The sequence below is a fragment of the Scylla paramamosain genome, chromosome 2, assembly GCF_035594125.1.
Source record: "Scylla paramamosain isolate STU-SP2022 chromosome 2, ASM3559412v1, whole genome shotgun sequence".
NCBI lineage: Eukaryota > Metazoa > Arthropoda > Malacostraca > Decapoda > Portunidae > Scylla > Scylla paramamosain.
Genome location: NC_087152.1, coordinates 40,504,317 through 40,512,282, shown reverse-complemented (window position 1 = coordinate 40,512,282; position 7,966 = coordinate 40,504,317). Strand labels below are relative to the sequence as shown.

At 44.6% G+C, this 7,966-nt stretch overlaps 2 non-coding genes across 2 annotated transcripts; one reads left to right on the top strand and one right to left on the bottom strand.

Annotated features, from left to right (window-relative positions):
- The first annotated feature begins 3,171 nt into the window (after positions 1 to 3,171).
- Trnak-cuu (transfer RNA lysine (anticodon CUU)) lies at positions 3,172 to 3,244 on the top strand. The gene has a single exon. It is a non-coding gene; the product is annotated as a tRNA-Lys (tRNA).
- Positions 3,245 to 3,601: 357 nt separating this feature from the next.
- Trnag-ucc (transfer RNA glycine (anticodon UCC)) lies at positions 3,602 to 3,673 on the bottom strand. Its single transcript has one exon. It is a non-coding gene; the product is annotated as a tRNA-Gly (tRNA).
- Positions 3,674 to 7,966: the final 4,293 nt, after the last annotated feature.

Genomic DNA, 7,966 nt, shown 5'->3' with positions numbered 1-7,966 from the left:
ACAGCGCACGAGCCAACATGGACACGAGTGAGAAGGGAAAATAGAGGAAAAATCGAAGGAAAATTGTAAATCGGAGAATAATTGCACGCAGGAAAAATAAAATAAAAGAAACATCAAAACAAAAAAAAAAGTAAAATAAAAGGTGAGAAAAATAGACTGGCAAAGTACACACGACAAGAAGATTGTTAAATATCATGAAAAGTAAGAGAGCCGTAAAGAAGAAAGGAGAAGAGAAAGAAATGTGGGAAAGAGGGAGAGGAGTGTTTAGAGAGGCGACGAGTGGGTGGCGAGCCTGAAGAACGAACAGTTGTGAGGGACAGAGAGAGAGAGAGAGAGAGAGAGAGAGCGAGAGGACGAGAGGAGAGAGAGAGAGAGAGGAGAGAGAGAGAGAGAGAGGAGAGAGAGAGAGAGAGAGAGAGAGAGAGAGAGAGAGAGAGTGTGTGTGTGTGTCATGAAAGATACAACACGAATCACCAAGTATCAAAATCAATAATCCTCAGCCAAACTTTTACCTGCGTCCCGTGGCGTAAAAAAAGCAGCGGAGTCGTGGTGGAAATGCCGCCGTGGAAGTGACGCCCTCTGGTCTCCACGGGAAGGGAGGCAAGCTATCAAACTCTCCCAAACCTCTCACTCGCCCAAACTTTCACTTTACACGAGAGATGCCTTTCATTAAACTCAATTCCCTTTTATTTTATGGATGTGGACAGGATGGGTTGGACTGCGAAGGGAGAGGAAAGAGAGGGAAAAGGGTACCAGTATCAATTAATTAGGGAGGAAACGATAAGACGTATCCAGGAAGGGCTAGGAGGGAGGGAGGGAGCGAGAGGCAAATACACATGAGGAGAGGCAGAGGGGAAGCTAAAAAAGCTGGTCTAATTATAGTCTCTGGTGCAGGAGGTTGCTGTGGTGGATGAAGGGAAAGTGGCTCAGACCAGGAGAGGACGAGGGCGAGGAGAAGGATGAAGGGAAGGGAAGAGGAAAAATAAAAGGGAGACAAGAAGAGAAAGTAAAAATTCATAAGCCCATGTCATGTTGCTCTATTAGAGAGAGAGAGAGAGAGAGAGACGAGAGAGAGAGAGAGAGAGAGAGAGAGAGAGAGAGAGAGAGAGAGAGAGAGAGAGAGAGAGAGAGAGAGAGAGAGAGAGAGAGAGAGAGAGAGAGAGAGAGAGAGAGAGAGAGGACGAGAGAGAGAGAGAGAGAGAGAGAAATATTATTAATGCCATTTTTTCTCATCGTTTTAACTCGTGTAGAACAGTGACAAATATTTTGAAACAGCAGACGTGCATGTTTTACCACCACACACACACACATACATACACACACACACACACACACACGCACACACTGTAAAATATAAACAAACTGTCTCGCTTTACAAACAAATATGACGCACAGTGAATAGTAAATGCAAGTTGACTGATGTGTGTGTGTGTGTGTGTGTGTGTGTGTGTGTGTGTGTGTGTGTGTGTGTGTTCTTGTTTTCACCATCTCCGTCATCCACCTCTTCCTCCTCAATAGTTAAGTTCAGCTCCTCAATTAAGTGCAGTTCCCTATTATTACAGTTCCTCGGTAGTATAGTGGTTAGTATCCCCCGCCTGTCACGCGGGAGACCGGGGTTCGATTCCCCGCCGGGGAGAACAATAATTCTTTTCCCTCAACCAACGTGCATCAGTCTTGCGTAAAGTTTGTTATATTATATAGTATGAGGTAAAGTGCCATGTTTCTCTCTCAACCTTTCCCATTACATTCTGTGACTGTTTTTCAATGCTGCATGGTGTTCTTTCCTTTGACCTTGCTGTCTTTTTGCCTCTTATTCATTGTATTTGTAATGGTAGTGCAGTCACACAGACAGCCTCCGTTATGCTCAGTAGGGGCAGTTACTGTCTGTTTTTTTTTTTCTTTTTTTATATTCCTTTGTTTCCCTCTTCTTTCGGGATGGGCGGCACACGAGGGAACAGCGGCCCAAAGACAGAGGCACTGCAAGCAAGTTAGGGTGTTAGTCACAAGATTATTCTCCCTGCAGTCCTGAGTCATGACTTTGTTTCCTATGTGTATATATGTGTGTGTGTGTGTGTGTGTGTGTGTGTGTGTGTGTGTGTGTGTGTGTGTGTGTGTGTGTGTGTGTGTGTTGGCAGGAGTGTGAATAAATAGGTAGGTAGAGCCCACGAGGGTTAGAATTGGAGATTGACTTTGAATATATGAAAGAAAAAAAAAAAAACGAAAATCCCTCGGACCATTTCTCACCGAGTACAAACTGAATGTTGCAGTGTAAGATACAAATAGGAATTTCTGAACCTGCACGTATTGTTTATTCAGCACACGTTGAAAAATTATTCATGTTCGATACTGGTGCATGGAAAGGGATACAAAGGGAGCGCTTTTGAAAAGAAACATGTATTGTATTGAAACTGACGCAAATCTTTTTTAATATTGGTGTGTGTTGCGTGTGGCGCAATAATACTCAGTAGTGGTACAATGGGAAGCGTGATTGCCAAGAAACGCAAAACTCGTCCACACTTTCCTTTCCTGCCAGTGTGACCAGTCAGTAACAAAGTTGCGACGAGAAGCATAATCCCCAATGCACACAGAGCCGCCCACACTTTCCTTCCCCGCCAGTGTGACGCAGTGTGTGGGAGCAACGGACTGCCGGGTTATTTGTATTCCCTGTGGCTGAGGGACTGGAATGTCAGGGGTTGTCAGTTCTCTCTTTACATCTTCTCCCTTTCGCACTGCAAATGGCGCCTGGATCACTTCGGTCATCCATTACGGGATGCTGTGCTCCACCATCCTTCCCCAATGTCTGGATCACTTGGGTCACCCATTACAGGATGCTGTGCTCCTTCATTCCTGCCCGCTGTGTCTGGATCACTTGGGTCACCCATTACAGGATGCTGTGCTCCTCCATTCCTTGCCTGCTGTGTCTGGATCACAACCCCCCGAAGTGGGTTCATTCCCACGCGGCGTGATATGATTAGCCTCAATGTTGTCTAGTTCGTCCCCTGTCTTGTGTCACGATGTACTCATACTGAAGTAACCTGGTGTCCCCACTTAGAGCTCTGGTTGACGGGCGTTGGCAGGTGCCCCATGAATCACCAATTCTCCCAGCGGCGCCCCTCAACCTCCGCTTGGCCGAGGTATGCAGGTGCCCCCTGGCACAAGTTTCATCTATCAGCCCGGCTAGCTCAGTCGGTAGAGCACGAGACTCTTAATCTCGGGGTCGTGGGTTCGAGCCCCACGTTGGGCGACATATAATTAATTACTTTTCGTGGTGGTGATAAGGGAGTGGAACCTTTAGTTTTGCTCCTTCTTTTCTCCCTGCAGGTGTGTGTGGGAGAACGCCGATCCAAAAGCTTAACCGCTGGTTGGCACTGGGCGACTCCCAACTCAAGCTCAAGTGGATGGCAGTTGGACTTACGCTCCATTAGCGCACTTTCTTTTACACGAAATAGAAAAGCTGCAACATACTTTCGTGTTTACACGAGAACACAGCAAAATAAGGGCAGCTGCAGGAAGCCAACTGGCCTTCAAGGGGCAGTGGCCGGCACCGTCCATCACTCGCCGCCACTCACCGTGATCTGAGTGAGAAAAACACGTACTGCTTTGCGATGGCCGGGAATCGAACCCGGGTCAACTGCTTGGAAGGCAGCTATGCTCACCACTATACCACCATCGCGTATTACCGATGGTAGTGGTAGTAATTTTTATGCTGGTGATGGTGGCATATTTTCTTTTGTTGTCAATATTTTTTAATCATGTTATCAGACTGACTTTTCTTATTACGTGAGTCTGATATGTTTGAGTTTGTCCCAATCAGCTTTGATGGGACACACACACACACACACACACACACACACACACACACACACACACACACACACACACAAATGGATCACCACTGCTCTCCAAATACTCAACTGGGTCACCGCTGCTCGCCGAACACACAACTGGGTCACCGCCACTCGCCGAACACACAACTGGGTCACCGCCACTCGCCGAACACACAACTGGGGCACCGCCGCTCGCCGAACACACAGTTGGGTCACCGCCGCTCGCCGAACACACAAGTGGGTCACTGCTGCTTGCTAAACACACAATTGGGCCACCGCCGCTCGCCAAACACACAATTGGGTTACCACCAGTCGCTGAACACTCACAGTGGCAGGACTCTGCGAGGTGCCCCTGGGTCCCGGCATACTTGTTCTGGAGTCCCTGGCTGATAAAGGGACACTCGGGCACGTGTGGAAATAACAATCGTCACGCGGTGCTTGTGCCTTGTCTTGGTGCTGACCCTGGTGCCTGAATTATCGAGCGTGTGGTGTTTGCTTATCCACCACTCTGCCAGTCAGCCAGCCAGTCACTGCCTTGGCATGCCGCCCCTTGGGGGAATGTCACCGTGGTCTGTGCACTGTGTGGACAATTCACTGTTAGGGAGGCTGATTGACCCCGTTGGCTCTGTGGTAAAAACATGTTCAGGTAATCACCTGTTAACTCTTGATCTGTTTGAACTTGTATTATCCTGCAAGTGTTGCACCGCCACGGGTCAGGCAACGTGTAATGGAATGTGCCACCAGCCACTCTAAACAAGCCTTGAATCATAAATATAACAGCAAACATTTACCTCATAATAAGTTTAAGTGACCAGCGCGGGGTTTAAATACCAGCCGGCGCCGTGTTGCCAGGTGAGGCTCTGCCATTGGCACATTCGCGCATTCACTGCGTGTGGACGCCTCTCAGTGTTTTCCCGTTAAAGGTAAACAACAACACCTCGCCGCGGAGACACTGAGGGCACGGTGATGCTGATAACTTCACGCCTGTACAAGAGAAGCCTGCCAATGGCTGGCTGTGGACCAGGGGGCACTGTGGTCGGGGGGAAGAGTGAGGGAGGAGGGAGGGGCCAGGCAGGGAGGAAAGAATGGTCAGGAAGCAGGAAGCAGTAACACGGATGCAAGGCGACGACACCTGCCGGAATGTTGCCGTAATGGAATATAATTATTACTGAGGACACTGGGATCTATCTCCCTGCAGGTGCTGTCATTATTATTATTATTATTATTATTATTATTATTATTATTGTTATTATTATTATTATTATTATTATTATTATTGTTATTATTATTATTATTGTTATTATTATTATTATTATGAAATAACACTTGGGATTTATGTGAAGGCTTTGTCGTTCCTGAGTAATTACTGTTTTAGTAAATGTGTTCCTGTGTTCTGTCCTGTCTCCTGTAATGGCTTGAGGCTGAGATTGCTTTTACTGTAGACGAGAGAGAGAGAGAGAGAGAGAGAGAGAGAGAGAGAGAGAGAGAGAGAGAGAGAGAGAGAGCGCGCCTATGCGTGCGCCTGTAAGGATAGTGGTGAGATAGTCTTACACAAATGTTTCAGAACTACTGGTAAAGAAAAACACGGCAGGCGCCTGCTTCTCGCTTGGTGGGCCTGCCAGCCGCACTCTTCCCTGTTGCCTCTCAATTATTCCCGGTGTTCTCGTGAGGTTAGGATGCATCATTCTTGTTGTGTTATTTTTCGTTTAATTTTCTTTTAAACCACTAAAAATAACAAGTAGTGTGTGCGTAGACAGCTTTCTTTCCATCCGAATTTCCGTGAAGATGTTTCCATCAGTCCTTTACTGGTCAAAGTTTCCTTCCTGTTTCCACCGCGATGCGTGAAGGATGCGTTCACGTGTGCCGAGTTTTATCAGCACAGCAAGAGGCGCGTTCACGAGGAGAGAGTGTTAAAAGTGCTTGAGTTACGATCACCGGCAGGACTTTTGTGCAATGGAGGAAAGTTACCGGTACTTTGTTTTTTCTTCTGAAGATAAGGAAGGGGAGTGGAGGAGAGTTGTGATGAAGGGAACGTGTTGTGAGAGTCAGGGGAGTCGTGACAGGAAGACTGGACGGCAGAGAGAGAGAGAGAGAGAGAGAGAGAGAGAGAGAGAGAGAGAGAGAGAGAGAGAGAGAGAGAGAGAGAGAGAGTGTGTGTGGTTATATGAGAAAAAAATGATTGAAATTTGTTTTATGGAAGTGTTTGGTTACGAAAAGGATTGTCATTTTTTTTTTTTTTTCAAGAACCTGTTTTCACTTTTATTTATCATGCTTTATAATGTAATTTTCGGGTTAGTGTTTAGAAGTATTTATGGTGTAGTATATATTTATTTTATTTATTTTTTTCCAAAATCAGTGTGAACTATAATTCTTGTGACGAACATAAAATAATTGTTATATTTTATTACCTCCGCAGCTGTTAACTGAAATCAGATTTCATAAATGTTGTTATATCTGCTTTATCACTTAAAAACGTGCTTTGCAGTAGAGTTTTCATTGTTAGTAGTTGTAGAAGATGTCGTAATAATGATACTACTACTACTACTACTACTACTACTACTACTACTACTATTAATAATAATAGTAATAATAATAATGATAATAATAATAATAATAATAATAATAATAATAATAATAATAATAATAATAATAATAATAATAATAACAACAATAATAATAACAACATCAACAAAACACTAATAACAGCGGCTGATTTTGTTGAGAAAAACTGTTCCAAAAAGTAAAGGTACATGTATTTTTCAGTTTGTGTAAAATTTTCATTTAACATTTGCGAGATTTAGTAAATAAGTAGTAACAATATAATTAGTAATAATAAACATGAAGAATGAGGAGAACAGTGGAAGAGATCAAGTATGAACACCAGAAAAAGTCATTCCTGCTTAATGAACTTGTCAAATAAATGACTGTGGTAAGTTTTCAGAAGAGAAAGAAAAATTTGGGCATTACTTATTCATAAATTTCCTGCTCATTGTGCAATGCGTAATTAAAAGATGCGCTTGCACTCTCACAGGGATAGAAGCCAAACAGCAGAGTGTATCGGCAAGGTTGCCGACACATCAAAGTCCCATATTTGTCCCGTACTAAGCTGATTTATTGTTTACGTTTATATATATATATATATATATATATATATATATATATATATATATATATATATATATATATATATATATATATATATATATATATATAGATCCTTACCAAAGACCTCTCTCTCTCTCTCTCTCTCTCTCTCTCTCTCTCTCTCTCTCTCTCTCTCTCTCTCTCTCTCTCTCTCTCTGAGCTGTCATTCATATATATATATATATATATATATATATATATATATATATATATATATATATATATATATATATATATATATATATATATATATATGAATGACAGCTCAGAGAGAGAGAGAGAGAGAGAGAGAGAGAGAGAGAGAGAGAGAGAGAGAGAGAGAGAGAGAGAGAGAGAGAGAGAGAGAGAGGTCTTTGGTAAGGATCTACGAAGAATGCGTCGAGCAGTGTCATCTATGGTGAGGCGCAGCGTGAGTCAGGCTGGAGTAGTGTTGCATCAGGCAAACATTGATCAGCACACTACGGGCCGCCCACTGGGACCACACACGACTGACCCACACACACTAAGGATGAGTGGCGGTCTCACCAGTCCGTGCAGAATGGCAGCCCTGCCAGGTCGCAGATCGTCAGTCGGCGAGCTACGAGTATTTCATCGTTATGTGACGCTGGCTGACTGGCAGCGCCGCCAGGCCCTAAGGGCGCCACGACAAACGGCGTGTCGTCGAGACGGAGAGACGAGTTTGTCCAGAAGTGTGAGAGGCGCGTGTCCGCCATTAATCGGATACCGAACAGTTGGGTGGGGGGACGCAAGGACGGCAAAGGGAAGTAGGCAGCTGGTGATGCTGAGCTTGTGGACCTGCAGCAGGTTCTGGGTGGAATACCAATATTGTGTACAGCTGTCAGCTGTGCGTGAACGAAGCTCGTCAAGTTTAACGACCGAGACAACAGAATGGAAAGTTGGAAAAGATTTTAGTTGATATTCCAGATAACGGTTTCACTTTGTAGTTGCCTTATGAGCGTCTGGCAGCCAGCAGTCCATTACACTCGATGTGGCTG